The sequence below is a fragment of the Drosophila innubila genome (genome assembly GCF_004354385.1).
Source record: "Drosophila innubila isolate TH190305 chromosome 3R unlocalized genomic scaffold, UK_Dinn_1.0 2_E_3R, whole genome shotgun sequence".
In the NCBI taxonomy this organism is placed as follows: Eukaryota; Metazoa; Arthropoda; class Insecta; order Diptera; family Drosophilidae; genus Drosophila; species Drosophila innubila.
In genome coordinates, this window is record NW_022995380.1 from 25,196,213 (window position 1) to 25,214,431 (window position 18,219).

Sequence of the window (18,219 nt, forward strand, 5' to 3'; positions counted from 1 at the left end):
CATTGAGCTAGTTTGGCTGACTTTTGTGCCCTGTCATGCCCAAAGTTGGACCGACCAAGGCATGGGACACGGCCAAGGAGGGGGTGGTGCAGTCAAGTGTCTGACTTGCAGTGGTCACTGGTGTCGGTGGCCGACTGATTGCCCCCATTGTGTTTGTTTCGTCATTGAGAGGGCGCCACTATTAGAAAACTAATCTATCAGCATTGTGCATGAGCGCAGCTACAAGATATACTGCAGATACAGATATATACACTGATAAAAAAAATGTTCTAAAATCAAGATTTTGGTCTCAGAACTAAGATTTTTGGTCTAAAAAATGCGTCGAGAACATCAAATTCTTGAATTAAGAGAACACATCTTGATTTGAAGAACATTTTAAATAAGACCAAGTTCTTATTTTAAGAATAAATGTTCTTAAAATTAAAATCAAAAAATAAAATAAATGAAAATTATTTTTTATATTTATATTTTTTTATTTTTAAATTTTGATTTATTTATATTTTATTCTGTTTTAGTAATTTTATAAATGTTATTTTAATTTGTTACGAGGGGGATTCGAACCGCCGCTTATTTGCTTCACAACTGAAGCGGCCTCTCTAACCAGAGCGCCACGGTGCCATCATTTGTTTGATACGAAATAGTACCTATTTATACTTTCCTAACAATTTAAGATTTTTATTCTTATATTAAGATTTTAAGATTTTTTAGATTAATAATCTTAGTTTTAGTAATTTGGTCTTAAAATAATTTTATTTTAAGAACAAAATATTTAAGATGAATGTTCTAGATTTTAGAACTTGGTCTTTTTTTTCAGTGTATATATATATTTATATATACATGCACATACATACTCTTATATATTTGTACTTAAATGTAAGCTTGAAAATTCTGTGTCAGTTATGAGTTTGAAGCACAGCTGTGGGACTAAGTGCCAAGCAGAGAGACAGAGAGACAGAGAGAGAGAGAGAGGTATTAAAAGAGATCGAAATACTTTGTAGCTGGCAATGCTCCAATTATAAATGTGCACTTGATGGCTAGTAAATTAGTGTGTAACCACAACAAACAGATGCAAGAAACAGAACTAAGAGTAACTTAAAAAACAAAACAAGTAAAAACGCTCTAGTCTACAGCGCACGACCACAAAATACCCTGTGTAAAGTAATAAACTAACTGATATTAGCAAAGTTTTCTAAACCATTTCGGGGTATATTACTTTACTGGCATGATATTTTAGAGTAGAAAACATTTAAATATGCAAGACACTACAATAATTTCTAATATTGATTTTATATACTTTTTGGGATAGAAAAAGTCTTCTGCAGTCAGCTCCATCATCACAAAAATCAGGGAATAACACCGGAACCAATTCCGGAACAGTTGACCGAAACTAACCGTTTCATTTTTAGTACCGGAAATGAGACCGTAACCGAAATAAATTCTCTGTCCAGAACCGAATACCGAAACGTTTGTACCGGTACGGCTAAAGAGTTGACCAACTTCCAACTGTCATAACTTGATCAAAACTGAACCGATTTTCAAGCGGAATGTAATTTTAATCATGATTTGGCCTCTAAATTCATTCTGCATTCAAATATTTTTAAATTCGTTCAAAAAATTTGTTTGCTCTAGATTCTACTAGAACTTGATTTCGATGCTAAGGGTCCCCCCTTTGAAATTTTGAAAATTCAAAATTTTAAATCTCAAGTTTTCACTTTTAATCAACTCCCTACATCGTTATTAGTATAAAACAACACTTTAAACTTAATTCTGAGACCTTTCATTTTTTTGTAAAAAATCATGCCAAATTGAACAAAAATTTGGACTTGTAAAGTGGTTAAATCCGCAGTCTGATCAACTTTAAACTGTCATAACTTGATGAAAACTAAACCGATTTTCAAGCGGAATGTCATTTTGATCATGATTTGGCCTATATATGCATTCTGCATTCAAATACTGAAAAATTCGTTAAAAAAAAAATTTAGCCCTATTTATTTGAAAAAAACTGAAATAGAACCTTTTACCAAAATAGTTATTTCGGAGCGTACCGGAACCGAAACCGTAACCTATATTTGTTTCGGTTTAATTCCCTGATATAATTACACAAAGCTATAATGTCCGTTTTTGTAAAACTTTTGAATGGGCATAGGGTACAAAAAGACATACATTCATCTGAAACACTTAAAGACTGCACTAGAAGCCATGTGCAGCGCTTGGCACGAGCCGAAACTTACACACACACACACACACACACACACACACACACATGACACATGAGAAGGAGAGAGAGAGAGAGAGAGAGAGAGAGAAACGCCTACACAGTATATAAACATGGGTTTATCTTTGAGATACTTCTGCCACATACACTACAAAATAAGCAAACGCGTGCTCAACAGGAATAAATAAATTAATCTCGGCACGCAATTGAATTAATGTTCGTTCTCTACAAGTTCTTCGGGTTTTCTGGAGTTCTTTTCGTTTATTTGGCGGTTGTGCGGTGCAACGAACACTTTTTAAAGTGCGCTGAACTCGATGCGTTCATTTTAAGTTCGAGCAATTCAATTTGTGTATCTCGGCAAGAAACAATAACAATGTGCCGAGTCCAGTTCCCCTCCCCCCACCCCATGATTTTCCTCATTTTATTTAATTTTTTGGCACACAGAACTCAGCACATGTCATTGAGCAGATAGCGTAACAACTAACTATGTGCCAAGTAACGGAGGGCACTGGCACGAGGAGAAACACTGGGACTGACAGACAGACAGAGGGACAGACAACCAAAACACAGAGATAAACACGAGCAACGTGTCTTCCCTCCTATTCCTCATCCCCCATCCCCCATCCAATCTCATCTCCGTCACATTGCAAAGTTGCTGAAATATCTGCGCTTGCTTTTCCGTCAGTTTGGAATTTCTTCTTGCATCGTTGTCGTTTACGTCAAGGAAAAATATTTGCCTTGTTTTCGGCGTATCGCCGAGGCTAGTAGATACCTCGTGACAAGAGGGACAACAACAACAACAGGAATTACTTTAGATACGCATTACAAGCGTTGGAATAAATATGCAAATGAAACGTTATAAGTATCTGGGTCAATTTGACCATCCCATTTACTGATGTTAAAGTATTTATGACAACATTTTTCTATATCTCTATCTCTCTCTTTTTCTCCCTGTGTCCAATCATGGAGTGTTTAAATTGGATTGATAGAAATATATTCAAAGATATTTCCCATTTTGCACTGGCGAGCACCAGCAAGAAATGTCCAGTATAATCGCTTTAATAAATCAATGGCCGTAAGCTGTCAATAAAAATGGTTTACAAAAATAAATCTCTTCCATCGAGTAATTGAATTGAGGATTTAAAAATGTGTTTTAACTTTGTGGTATTTATATATTAATGTGTACACACTCTTTTTATTGCATTTTTGTATATTCTCTCAAGTCTCACTAATACATACACATGTCTGTCAAAGAATTTCATGTAAAAATTAATTATTTCAATCACCTAATTAAGATACAGACAATTTTGTACAAGTTAATTAGATCGAAAAGACGTCAAATAAAATGGCGTTAGTTTGAAAAAATTTGAATATATTCATACATCTTGTACATAAGAGAAATATCTAGAGTTCTCGTTTGAGACATGAAATGTCTCTTGCGACAATTAATCCAAACAACTGGCAATTTTATGAGTCAATAAGTCAGAATATCATGGCCTCGAATTCACGTTCATTGAACATAAAATATACCAAATGAATGAACATGGACATTAATTGTGTTATATAAATCAGACAATTTATTGTTTTTATTAATTTGACACTTTAGGTGCGAGATAAAGAAATATCTATGCAATTTATCAAAGTCTGCGAGACTCAAACGGCCAGGTACAGCTATATTGTAGAGTCCTCAAAAACGACAGGATTAAAGATGAAATAAAAGCTCAGGAAACCGCTGAGACCACACAAAAGTTGAGAGTAAAGCAAGCGGAAAAAAAATAACAACCTTAAAAGTAAATAATTAAAATGTTGGACGAAAAACATGAGAAAAAGAATGTGGTTTGTTAACGCCATTGGGCTAAAAACAATAAACAGAGAAAAAAAAATATGTGAAAACAAAATAAAATAATATAAGCGCGTAAGTAAAAGGAACAAGACATGTCAAGCATTTCCTTTGCTTATACTAAAGTTGGCACACACGCACACACACATACACACACACTCAAGCACACCAACAGCTGAAATGCAATGAGCGGCCGCCATATGCTTAAAAAAAGTTTTTCTAGCCCTGAGTACAACAACAACAACTAGAGAAAACGCCGTCAGCCGTCTGTTCTGTATGCGTATCTGTGTGTGTGTTTTGAGGAAAACAAGAATTTTACGCTCTGCTCTTTATGCCGGTGCAAAAACAACTAAACAAAGTTTTAATTTTTCCATGCATCGTTTTGTTGTTGTTGGTGTTTTGTTTTTTGATACCCTGTGATCTCAACTGAAAGTTGGCAAAAGTGGGTATTATAAATCTATGTCAATATATGTGACAATTAGAAGATCGCATCTTTAATGCTATAAAGCAAATACAAGCTTAACTGACCCTCTGTATTTTGACTATATTTTTTTTATTGCCAAATTTTATATCAGAAAATGTAGTTAATAACAAATTTGACATTAAAACCCCTTTTGCCATAAGTAAAAAGTTGTTATCTTAAAAATATGGCTTCGAATTAATTTAACTTTTTAGTCAAGCATTTTATCAAACCTATAGGTATTTTGTAGGAAAATAAGAAATGTAGAGCTGAAATTGTATCTCGGTGTTGCTCACAGCGTAGTCGAACACTCTCGACTGCAATTTTTTTTTTGTTTTACAGGTTTTTGTTATTTGCATTTTATAATTTTTCAACTATTTATTTTATATTTTTACGTTGATTTTCATTGGTGAATGGATTTGTGAATTGAAAACAGGCGCTAAAATGTATCGCAATTACAATTCTCTTCTATATGGTTTAATTAAATATGTATTCGGTTTTGAACAATATCTATTCAAAATATAAAAGCTTCAAAATTTCTCTCTCACTTTGTTTTTGTCTATACCATTGCCACGTCGTGTCGCCTTTTGTTTGACACTTGAGTTGTGACATTGTTGTCATTGCCAGCATTGTTGTTCTTGTTGTTGCCGCACTTGTTGCAGTTGTTATTGTACTTGCTGTCCATTTTCACGGATATTGCATTTGGCAGTCGTTAGCCAAACAAATAAAGTGCTTAATTGCCATTTGGAACGTATATGTACAGGAGAAGAAGAGTTGGGAAATTGATTGAATTCAAGTGTCGAAGTTGCGGAAGTAAAGGAAAGCTATGGGCATTAATATTCAATGAATCTAATAATTAAATAGTCTATTGAAGCAAAATACCTTACCCTTATTATTATTGTAGATACATTAATAATTGCATTCTATTCAATTGAAGTTACACAATTTTGCAGCTAATTGCACAAATACGAGTATTATTGTAAATTACAGACATCGAATATAATTATACTGTTTAGTAGAACCAAAGCGTACCCATTAATGTCAGTAGTTCCCGCAACTATCATACTATACCATTATGCGAATGTTGAATGCAATTCTGCGTATACTTAATGTGGACAAAGACTTATAATGTTATTCGCACAAAAGGACTGCTGGTCGGTTAAACAGCTTGGTAATGAATATACTTATATACACAAAAATTTAAGTTTTCATAATATCCTTCCAATTGCGGAATACATTTATAATAATAAATACTTAGTTCGTACTTTTTCAACAAGTTTTTGATATTATTGCAAGCGGCGGAAGAAAAATAAAAATAATAAATTCCTATAGAACGGCATCGACGTCGCTGTCCTCTGTATTTAAAATCTCGTATCTCGTAAATGAGAAAATGAAAATTAAAAGAAATTTTTAAAAATAACTTTTAGCTAACACGCAAGAGGAATTTTTATTTGAGCAAAAGAGCCGAGAAGAACGAGCAGCATACGAAAAGTAAAAGCGCCAGCGACAAAAACATATCCAACTAAATAGCACACGAACGAGGAAGCAACTTCGGTCGCATCTAGAAGAACCAGCACAACCAGAACTATAGAACTACAGAAACCGAACCAGAAACCGAATCAGAATCAGAATCAGAAGAGCGAGCGGCACTACCGGGGCAATTTCTCGGGATAACGCCGTTATACACGCGTACATAGATATATGTGCATACATACATATCTACGCATACAATCACAATATTTGGTTATTTGGCTCGTTCGGCCAGTCAGTCCCATTCCCTGTAGTCTGTCTGGGCATGATAAGTATACATACGATGTATGTATACATTTATGTAAGTACTCGTATATACTCGTATTTACCTCGGATTTGTATTTGTATTTTTTCTTATTTTGATTTCCTTTTCGTTGTTTGTACGAAGGTGCATGCAATTTTCATGACCAGCACACCCACATACACACACGCACACCTACACAACCGATCTCACACACACACACACACACACTCACAAACACAACGTCAATTTTCACATTTCACTTTTTGTCAATTTCAGAATTCTTCACTTCAAAATTGCTCCATATATAGTATAAAACTTATGTATAAGCGAATATATGTCTATTTAAATATAATTATATATTATATATGTATTTTATTATGGGCAATACACTGTATATGTATCTCTGTATATATATATATATCTCTCTATATATATAAATGTATATGTATGCACATATATATATATGTATATATATATTTCGCGCACTCGCCTTTAGCCGCGATTACCGTTTTGCCGCCTTGTTCGCGTTGCTCTATGCGGCCGACTGGCTGCAGCTCTGAAAAGATTTCCTCGATTTTCCCCAAATGCTGAAAATGCCGAAATTGCTCCTGCTTTCGCTGCTCTTGCGGCATTGTTATCCTAAAAATAAACCTCAACATTGCTCTCAACAGCAACAATCTTCACGTTCTTTGCATTTTCCGCTCTCATTTCTCTCACTCTCGTTCTAACTCTCTCCGTTCTGTCGTGCGTTCTGCTCACGTGCATCAGGGAGAACTGAATCTTGGAGCGGGGCGCGTGCCATAGCGTTATGTGTGAAGAGATCGCGTCGAGATCACGCTCGTGCATATAGATTTGCTTTGGGGTGTCTATAATCGAGTGCGTTGTGTACATACGAACATGCGAGCATATATACAAATATACATATGTGTATGTATTTAGATGTGTGTACAAGGTACATATGCAAGTATATAAACTGTATAAACATTTGGGAAGGACAGCGGGTGTTTAGATCGTAATAAAGGCAGCAACAATTGCAATATTCGAGCGATTTAAGATAATTGATTTATTTTGATTTAATTTTTGTAACGCTGCACACAGATCAGTGAGAGTGTTATGAGTGCAGATGTATTGTACATAAGTATGTAATTGAAAAATGGAAAATAATTCTGCTTAAAGTGTGTCGAAAACATGCAGAGAACATGTAAATGTACGTGGTAGATGATGAAAGAACTTTTAAAGCAAAACCAGCAAAACTAATGAACTAATTAATTTAAAATAATTGATTAAAATTAGTTACCGTAACGAAAATTTGTTGATTTTTATAATTAAAATGAATTTGATATCCTGTTTCATTATAAATGCTGGAAATAATATTTAAATATTTATTTGTACTATAACAAACCAATAATAAGAGTTACTTTTAATAGTTATAGTTTTCTTAATTTTTAAATTTGAAATATCATCATTGTAACGATTTACTAAATTAATATGTAGATATCTGAACGTAATGAATTCAGTAAATCACACACAAATATCCCTTCATTGGTATACCAATTGACATGTGTAACAAATTCCAAGGAGTATTCGTAGTTCAAATGCCAATTCGCACACAAGTTGGACGTTTGGGAAGTGAATTTCCATGCTAGAGTGTAGAATGTAAAAGCATTTTTTAGTGAGCATTGAGTAGCAAGCAAGCAAACACCTAAATTCCAGCTATCCATCAGGCAAAACAACTTTACATTACTCAATGTTCTGTATCTGCAGCTGGTTGACCTCGGGGCAGCAACGGGGAAGGAGCAACATTAATCAACAAAGTAAATCTTGTAAAGCATATAACTAAGAGCCCAACGATATATGTGTTTGTGTGCTAGTTTGTCTGTCTATGATTACACTTGAAATACTCTCAAGCTGTGCCCAACTGCATAGATACTTAAATTGTGTGGCTGAAATTTGCATATGCCAGAGTGGGTAAAATATTTCAAAGCTTATCAACGCTGCTCAAACACTGAATGATTATGAAGCAAACGAACATGATGATGAAGAAGATGATGGTGGTCGCATTCAAAGTACAAGTATGCATAGCCTTTAAAATGCTTCTTCAAACACTAAATATTGCATTATGTCAAGTTTATCACCTTTTAGTTGAGGCCAGTGCAAATATTTGCCAGGCAGGCTGCCAAGAATCAGGCTTTGACTATTTATCAAATGCCAGACAGCGACAGCGACAGCGACTTGGCTGACTAGTTTTGGCCCATTTCCGCTTGGGAGCGACGAGCCTGCCAGGAAGTAGCCAAGAAATGGAGCACGGAATCGAATCATTGCTTATAGTTACGTACCATCCTCGTATATATATGTATGTATGTACTCGTAATTGGGGCCAGGGCACTAAGTCAACCTTAACGTCATAAAGTGAGCTTATATAATTTCCGCACGCCTTTTGCCTGTCAGCGTGCCTGACTTTATATCAAATTCAAGCACACGCATACGCCCACAGGCATACTCACACACACACACACACAAATGGGAAGTACACATGTAATGTATCTTTAAAAATGACCCACAGACCAATCGACCTACTTGAGACCTCGCCTACTTCTTGTCCATGCAACAACGAAAAAAACCAACGAACGCGTACAAATTGCATGACAAAAGCGTTGCCAACAACAACAACGGCAACAACAACAACGACTCACATATAACATCAACAATATGTGGGCGTAATCATTCAATGGGCGTGGTGTGAGGCTCGTGAGGCTTTCAGGTCTCTGCAAGTGGCCCAAAAATAAACGCGACATTGTTGGAATTTTGCGCCAACGTTAACCGGAAACGCCATTTTCGGTTTCGCTGCTGACTCTCTGTTGTTGGTTCAATACACAGTATGCATGTTTATATGCATGTATTCACGTATGTATGTGACGTATTCATAAATCAACAACAACTTTCGCTTAGCTTTCAATGCATAAATAGTTGCCATATAAGTGCCCTCAGTCTCTTCTAAAGTTCAACGCGCGTTCATTGAAAGCCTTGCTTTAATGAATTTTAAAACTTTTTTTTTTTTTTTGCCCTGAGCAGCATTATATACAGGAGACTCATCTTTTTATCTTTCTCTGTCTATCTCTGGCACTTGCCACACATTCATCCATCCATTCTGCTCTTTCCTGCTTCAAGCCTTCATTTCTATACATTTCATTTATTTTATTTCATTACATTGCATGTTGCAAATTTGCTTTAACTATGTGAATGGCGGCAAGTCAGACTACAAAATGGTGCCCAATCTCTGTGAGTGTGTGTGTGCGTGTGTGTGTGTGTGTGTAGTACATGTATGGGCCATTTACTTTGCTCGCTTAATTGACTTTGCATGATGCAGAAAAAGAGTGAGAGAGAGAGAGAGAGAGATTGTGCGTTAGTTATGTTGTCGCCTGTCTACAGGCAACATTTTTTTTATCGCAGCTAATTGTTGAACGATAATTAAATTGTTGCTTTAAAGAAGAGTGTTGCATGGCAAAGGATTCTCAACAAGAAAAATCTTTAAATAATTGAATATGTAAAAATATTTTAGTATTCATGTCTTATGTAATAAAAATAAAAATGAGCTATATGTTAAACTATATATGTATGTATATGTAGACATACATATATGTATAGTGTTTTTCTCTTTATAAATATGTTCATTGAATTGCAATATTTATAAGAAAAGGACTAATATCAGACCCTTGACATAGCACCTTTAAAAGTCAAAATATTTGTACGATTATGCATGATTTTGTACAAAAACATCAAACGTTTCAGAATCTAAGTTACAGTGTTGTTTTATACTAATTAATAATTACGATATTAGGAGTCGATTTAAAGTGAAAACTAAAGATTTAAAATTTTCAAAATTCCAAAACAAGGCTTATCTTGTAGAGCGAGAAATATTTGAAAGAAAAATTAATTAAATTTGAGTTCAGAATAAATAAAAACATACTCAAAATGACATTCCGCTTGAAAATCGATTCAGTTTTGACAATGTTGTGAAAGCTAAAGTTCTAATAAGGTTTAGGACACACTTTGCAGCTGATTGGTTGTGAAACCATTAATAATTTGTTTGTATTAATAATTATTCCAACTTCCGATACGTGTCTCAGTGATTTGAGCCATTCCTTAATTATTTCAATTATGTGCTTGGCAAGGGTATAACAGCAGAAATGATCGTAATAACAATAATAACAACCAGAGCAACAAAAACATCAACGCCTGCTTTTCACTCATTTACTTAATTGAGTTGTCGTTGTCGTTGTTGCGCTCCATTTTGTTGCTTGTTGGTTGGTTTTCTTCTTTTGTATCCACGTTGCGCCGTCAGTGCGTCCAACTTGTAGGCAGTTGAGCAAAGGGGTCGTTGCAAGTGCCGCAGGGGGGCAGGGCATTATAGTGGCGTCTGCCAGTGTCTCCGCAGCGGCCTCTTGTTGGCATAATTTACGGTTGTAATTGTCGCACTTTGTTTTTGTTGTTGGTCGTTGGTTGTTGGTTGTTGGCTTTTGGTGTTCCGCTTTATTTCGTTTTCGTTTTAGTTGTCGTTGTTTTCAGCACAGTAATTCGCTCTACTGTGACACATGCTGAAAGTCATGCGCCTCACTTGACGCAAATTGCTTGCGGCAACAACTTAATCAGCAACATTTGTGCACCGGCCAAGGTAGCAACCTGGTTGTCCAATTGAAAACCACAAGCGGGTGCTATGTGGAAGTACTTCTCGTTTTAACTTCCTGAACTCCAACCTCACAAAAGGCTTTCAACTCTAACATAATAAGATTGGTCACTTGGCACATTTATTTTTTTTTGTACAATTTTTAAAATGAATGTTAAATGATTTTTCACATATATTTTAATCCGCATATAAATTTAAAATAAGATAATCATCTTTAAAAACTGTATGTTACTACTTATAAATACTACACTATTTATCTGCAGTATTAGAATATTTTCTGTTTTTCCAAAGTAAAAACTAATTTAGAACTGAACACAGGATGTTCTAATCAAGCATTTTCGACTTTTGTGTTAAGTAGAATTCTTTATAAATAAACTTTTAGCTGAACGGTTGAGTCTCTGAATTAACGGCACAATAAATGAGAGCAACTTGTTTATTTACATGAAATATATTTTGCAGACTTGGCGCCAAGTCCGGCAAAAGCGCAACAAACTGAAAACATTTATTAAAAGTTTGCCATAAAAAATGCAGTTGCGGCATTTGATTTTGGTTTTTCTTTTTTCTAATGGTACAATTTTACGATGCAATAAAATGTTTTTGACTGCCTTGCATTTGCCAACCACGTCCCACGTACTTTTAAGTATAGCATACAGACGGTGAAAAACGATGGGAAAACACACAGAAAAACACAAAAAGAAAGAGAAATATCAGCACATTTGTAGATAATTGAAAAACTTTGATTGAATTTGCATGCACCGTTGCATCATTGATGAAAAAGCTTGTTAATTCTGAGGGCACGACATGAGTTGCCCTGGCGGTCAATTAGTTTGACAAGATGAGAACTGCACACACATTCCTTTGGTTGGCGGAGATTGTGGTTATTCCTTTGACGTTTGGCTGCAAATCGCAAGCTGTGTTCTGAATTTATTTCGACATTTAAGTGAATGTGCACAGCGAAATGACCAACTGTCTATCAGTCCATCTGTGTGACTGTCTGTCTGTCCGACTGTCTGTCTGTCCATCCGTCCGGGAAGGTCGTCTCTTCAGGGGGGACTGGCACACTTTTCAGGCGGCACCTTCAACGCCACGCACTGACCGCTATCCGACGAAGTGGGCTGCCCATTTAATTGCGTATTTTAGCTGATTTACTCGTAAGCACATTAAATTAAAGAGCACAGTTTTACAGACACGAGGGCAGGAGACACGGAGGCGTGCATTGCCACTGAGACGCATGTAATTAAAATGTATTTTCAAGTTGTTTTACGTTTCTGCTGCTGCTGCTGTTCAAGAGCCGCACATTGCCGTGTTACGTACGGATAATGGGGGGATGGGGAATGCGGATGCAGATGCAGATGCGAATACGACTGCGGATTGAAGGGAGAAGGAGCTGAGAAATTGGCCAAGGAGCGAATGCGAGCAGTTTTGCAACTGTTGTTGCCATTTAGTTTAGTTTCTGCTTTTTGTTTTTACGCCAAAGTGCCTTTTTTTAAAATAAATAACAAAAATAACGAAAACACAGAACGTCATGTGTTGAGTGCCTTTCGTAAGGTTTGTGCACATGACATTAGAAAACCAAAACCTACAATTCTTTAAATCTTAAATTAGATTTCACGTGATTTACTTTTTACTAATGTGTATATTTTAAAACAATTAAACATAACTTAAAATAAAATGAAAATAAATTAAAGTTGTAAAAAACTACCAACTTATTAAATAATTACTATTCCAATAGTTTAAATTGGTTTTAAAATATAATTAAATATCTCTTCAAACATAAAGTTAACAATACAATTTTTTAAAGAACAGTTAAAAAGAAGCAAAAATAAATGGGAAACTAAAGTAAACAGTTGCAATGTTAATTTTTTAGAAAATATTCCTAGTTCTTTGAAAAAAATTTATTTTTAGGCCGTAGATCTGGCGCTAATGCACTTCTTTCAAGTTAAACATTTTTTTTTTAAATATAATACGTATTAAATTTAATTTTAAAAAATTCAAATTTCATGTTCAATTAATAACTACTAATTAATTACACAAAAACCCACAAGCATGCGAATAGCTGAGACGATAACGGCAACAAAATTATATAATTAGTCTATATGTGTAGTACACATGTGCAACAACAAACACTATTTTATAAATATATGTGATAAATGAGTGGCAGTGAGAATTCACCGAAATAAGTGCAGTGCATGTGGACGGTTACCCCTTCAAAACAATTTATGTACAGACGTGATTTTATTTCTATGTATATGGATATGCTTTATGCTCCCGCAGAAGCCAAAACGGATAACCACATTTCCCGTTTGATTTTCATTTAATATTTCTTTGGTTTCTGGTTTTTATTTTAAATGCACAAATAAACAAAACATAGGAAATAAACAAAGCCATATATATAGGTATTCAGAAAAAGCAACAATTTAATAATATTAATCTGAAAAGCACTTATATTTATTATCTGTGCACTTTAATGAACAAAATTGAATTGATAAGCATTTAGCACGAGAACTTTAATTAAGTTGAGTTTTGACATTTTCTTAAAGTTCGGTTCTGCGAGCTGCTCGAATAAGAAGACGAGGTGGCCGAGAGGTTAAGGCGTTGGACTGCTAATCCAATGTGCTCTGCACGCGTGGGTTCGAATCCCATCCTCGTCGAGTAAATATTTCTTTTTTTTTATATTTTATGAATGTAGTCATATTTGGTCTTGTGTTTCAATAAACGAAATGAGCCGTAAAATAAAACACGTCTCCCATCTGCTTATAGAAATCTCGTTGTGCTGGTTGAATACACGAATGACTGAATAAGTAAGTGAACACTGAGTTATAAAATTTCAGAAAAGCGGAAAAACGTTTTAAGCCCATTTGCAAGGCTTTTACATATAGAACTCATGTGTGCTAATATTCATTCACAGAATATATATTAATATTTTACTAAGTATAAAGCTTTTATTACTTTTGAGTTAATTGTACATAAAAATATAAGGTCTATAAATACAGAACCATAAGAAGTAAATTTATTATTAATGCAAAAGTTTTTGTTGTTTATTAGTTTATTTAGTGCTCGATCTGGTAATATTTTTCAATTAAGCACAAATACTTATATTTCCCTTAAATTAGTAAAATTTATGCAAATGCATATTATTTAACACTGTGTGTGCTTTATTATGAACTAAATGGTTAAATTGTGGCTGCAACGATTGGTATAAATTATGATTGCTTTTAATGGAGCCTTTTTGCATATATTTAGTAACATATACAGAATTAATTTACTTTGGTTGCAAGCTGTCAAGCTGAAAATAAAATAATTAAAGGTATTTTTGACAGTGTTTCTCGACTACGATACCCAAGAGATTGCAATACTTAAGTAATGCAATATTAAATAAATTAAAGAATACATTTTTTTTATGATCATATAAACCACTTTTTCTATTAACTGAATGTCCAATTACATTAAAATAAAAAAGAATATCTAATAGTATTAATTGTGTATGGATAGATCCTAAATAACAAATCAATTGGAAAACAAAATCCGTTTAAATTCATATTTTAAAAAATAATAGATTTTCTATATTTAATAAAAATAAGCATTAGCATTTAAATTTATATGAAAATGGCTGCCTTTAGTATAGAAATGCAAACAGTTTAGTTGACTATATAATTGACACAAGAGCATTTCTTGAATATCTTTCAATTATTTTATGAAGTCAAATTGACAAAGCCGGCAAAATGCCATGACAACAATTTTAGCTAGTTGCCCAACCTTTTGCCAGCTTATTTACGAAGGAGACGTCCTTGATGTTATCGTTGTGAGTTGCTTCTTGGCCAAAATGTAAAGGAAAATATTTACACATTTACAAACAAAGCACAAATATTTATGTTAATTAGCAAGAATGTGCTTCAAAAGCATTGTAGAGAGTAGATCAGATCGGCAAAAGGCGTCTTGCGCCCGACTCATTGTCAAATCAAAGGAAAAGACAATGTCATAAAACTATTTCAACAACCATAAAGACAAAAACACAACAACTTAATGTACAACATTTAGTACACAAAAAGAACAGAAGCTGAAACCAAATTGATGGGTCTAACTCTGCTAGAAATTGTCTTTGTTGGGGGATCAGAGAGACGCCATATAAAACAGGCAAGCAATTTTCATATTTTTGGCGCAGCAGAACACAGGAAGTTCAATGCAGAGGGAGACGAAAGTGCTGAGAAACAGAACAGAGAACAAAAGGCCAAAAAACCATTGCCTAAGCGGAAGAGAGTGACATTAGCTAGCATAGCATAGTGGGCGTATAGTATAGAGCGTTGTTCGAGGATTTCACAGGCGTATTTATGTTATATGTATCTGTGTATACAACTGTATGTGTGTGAGTGTATCTGTGACTGTGTGTGCCATTATTGCAAAATGTTGTCGCCCAATCTGCGACGTTCGACAGTTGTTCAGCTTTTCAGCTATGCACTCTTTCATATTCATCTGTCAAACATTTCAAATGATTTTCCGTTGTCTCTGCGTAGACAAATGGCGCTAAACAAAGGCAAAATCAACTATAGGGAGTCTCTCTCTGGCAGTAGCAGCTGCTAAAGTCATCGAGTAATTGACGTTATAATCAACAAAAAATCATATGACGTTCTACTACCTCCAACAGCAGCAGCAACAGCAGCTGAAGAGGCGACAACAACAAGCGCAAATCTTAAGGCTAAGAAGAAGACACCATCAATGTAGGTCAGTCCGAAAATAAATTTCAAAAACCAATTCAAGTAAATAAACTAAATAAAAATAAAGCAAAATCAAGAAGGAACGCTTTTGCCGGAAGTACTCGACTTTGAGATACTCTCTGCTCAGCCCTACATATAGGCAATATAACTTATTTCATTTACTTCTCACTGTCTTAAATAGTTGTTATCCAATGAAGATACTATTTAAAGATAGAGATAAGTTAATCTGAATCTGGGAAAGCAAATAAGCGATAGGGTGAATGTAAAAATAAAGAAAATGGATACAATTTATTAACATAGCAAATCTTTTAAAAATTACTATTGATTTTATTTTAAAAATTGAAAAATATTATTAAACTTAAAATTTGAATAAAAAATTTTAAATTACTGATATTTTTGACAATTAGTATAATAAAAAACTCTAACTTTTGGTTTTTTTTTATAAGTATACAATTTTAAAGTAAAAACTGAATGCAAATATCATTTGAGCCAAAGGTGTTTTTTAAAAAATGATATTAAAAAGGATTTTTATATTTAAAAAAAAGAATGGAAAACTAAGGACTTATTTAATAGCTTAAATATTAAATATTAAATGCTAAAAATATTCTTCATTTAATATTTAAATGATACAACAGATATAAGTGTATTTCAAAGTTTCCCTGGAAACAAAAGGAGACTGAATTGATAAGCGTTACAAAGTCGGTGATTAAATGGGTAAGCTAGAGGGTTATAAAACAGCGCAACAACTACTGCATTCGTTGTCACCGTCAACGTCTTCGCTGGGACAGCCAAGAAAAAGCTCATTCATGGCAACGTCGCGTCAACATGGCCAAAAAAGAAATGCAATAGTAGAAGTAGCAATAACAACAACAACAACAACAATGACTACATATAAAGAGAGAAGGGGGTAGCTAAAGTAAAAGTTTTATTGACAGGGCGTGTCGTCGGGTGAGTGGGCGTGGCTGTGGCTGTGGCTGTTGCAAGGCAACGCTATGCTTTGCTGCGACAAATGGATTAAAAAAACGTCGACGTCGCCTTGCAACTGAAACGACAAATGCGTAAGTTTTAGGTTCGGATAGCTTGCTTCTCTTCTCATCCAAGCCATAAGTATACTACTGGGTTGAGTGGAGGGTACAGGGTAGAGGAGGCAGCGACGGTTTATAAACAAGTGTTGATGGCAGATTTGAGAGCACGCCTTACGGCTGAAAGCTGCATCCGAGCCATGGTAGAGAGCTAAGAAGCAGCTTTCTTAAATGGGATTACACAAAATTTTGCGGTTTCTTTTGCTGGATGAAACAGCATTGAACGATTTTCAATGGTGCAATGATAGTTATTATTGTTTTTGTTTTTGTTGCTGCTGTTGCTGTTGTTGTTGCTGATTGCTGTTCTTGTTGTTGGAGTTGGTGTAGTTAGTGTAAAAGTTCTTGTGGTGGCACTGATTGCTATTTGTTTGCCTGTCGGCAGCATCAGAGCGAATTTTATGGCATTCGCATGCAAACAAAATTCTCAAGTTTTCTCTTGATTTTTCGTTCTCTTTCTTATTTTTGCGTTTCTCTCTATCTCTTTTCTATCTGGCTTTTACTGACTTTGCTGCAGTTATATTAAAGCTAATTATTTTATAGGGCAACGCATTAAAGTCCTTTTTCCTGCCTTTGCCAAACATGGCGTATGCGTAATTTGCTTTTTCACTCAACGCAAGCCGCGCCTTAACATTCAACTACTGAAATGAGGGGGCTTAATTTAGATAGCTTGCTTCATTTTGTAACTTTAGACTTAATTAATTTCACAAAAGGCAGCGAGTAGGGGAACCAACTGTAACAGACAAGGATCATATAATTAATCAAAGTGATGAGTTGCTTCTCCTTCTGCTGTTGCTCGGTTTATGTAGTTGTGGTTATTGCTTAGGAACACTGTTTGCAACCGATGCAGATCATTATTTAAAGTACACTAAAGCCCTTTGACGAGCAGTCGTAAATGAGTCTCAATATGCTTAATGAATCCTCAAAATATTACAATAAAAAAGCATTAATAGGATTTAAAAGTACTACAGCAAAACATCGAAGATAGGCAATCAATTGAAATCGACTGAGAAATTAATAAATTGTATACTACCATACGCCTTTTTGTAAACAATAGACAGTCGAGTCTGGATATGGTAAACTTATTTTGAAATTTTCGTAGATTTCTTTTTGAGTTTTCTTTGCTTCATAATATAGAGTTTATATAATTAACAAAGAGATTTCTTTCTGAGTTTTCTTTGCTTTATATACTTAACAATGAAAAATATCAATTAGTTAATTTTCTTTAGCATGCTTAAAGAAAATTTAATTTAAATTTTGAAGGAAAGTGTAATAAATTGAAATATAACTTACAGTCGACTTAAGCGAATGGAAAGAATTTAATAGCTAACCTATTTCGTTAAACATACATATGAGAAACGTCACGATTTGTTCCCTTACTGTTGCATGCAAACTTCCGGCTCAAAGCGATGGCAGTGACCATATAAATGCAATATTGACGCCCTCAGTCAACAA

At 34.6% G+C, this 18,219-nt stretch overlaps 1 protein-coding gene and 1 non-coding gene across 4 annotated transcripts in view; one reads left to right on the forward strand and one right to left on the reverse strand.

Moving 5' to 3' along the window:
- The window catches only part of LOC117790986 (serine/threonine-protein kinase par-1), a 51,285-nt gene that overhangs the window by 25,003 nt on the left and 8,063 nt on the right, over positions 1-18,219 (reverse strand). Inside the window, exon 1 of one of the 3 annotated variants that reach the window (XM_034630615.1) lies at positions 6,375-6,627. The exons of the other annotated variants lie outside the window; for them this stretch is intronic. The gene's annotated coding sequence lies outside the window, so the exon portion shown is untranslated. Of the gene's footprint in view, positions 1-6,374; positions 6,628-18,219 lie in introns of those variants that run through there. 3 annotated transcript variants of the gene reach the window in all.
- Trnas-gcu lies at positions 13,543-13,624 on the forward strand. Its single transcript has one exon. It is a non-coding gene; the product is annotated as a tRNA-Ser (tRNA).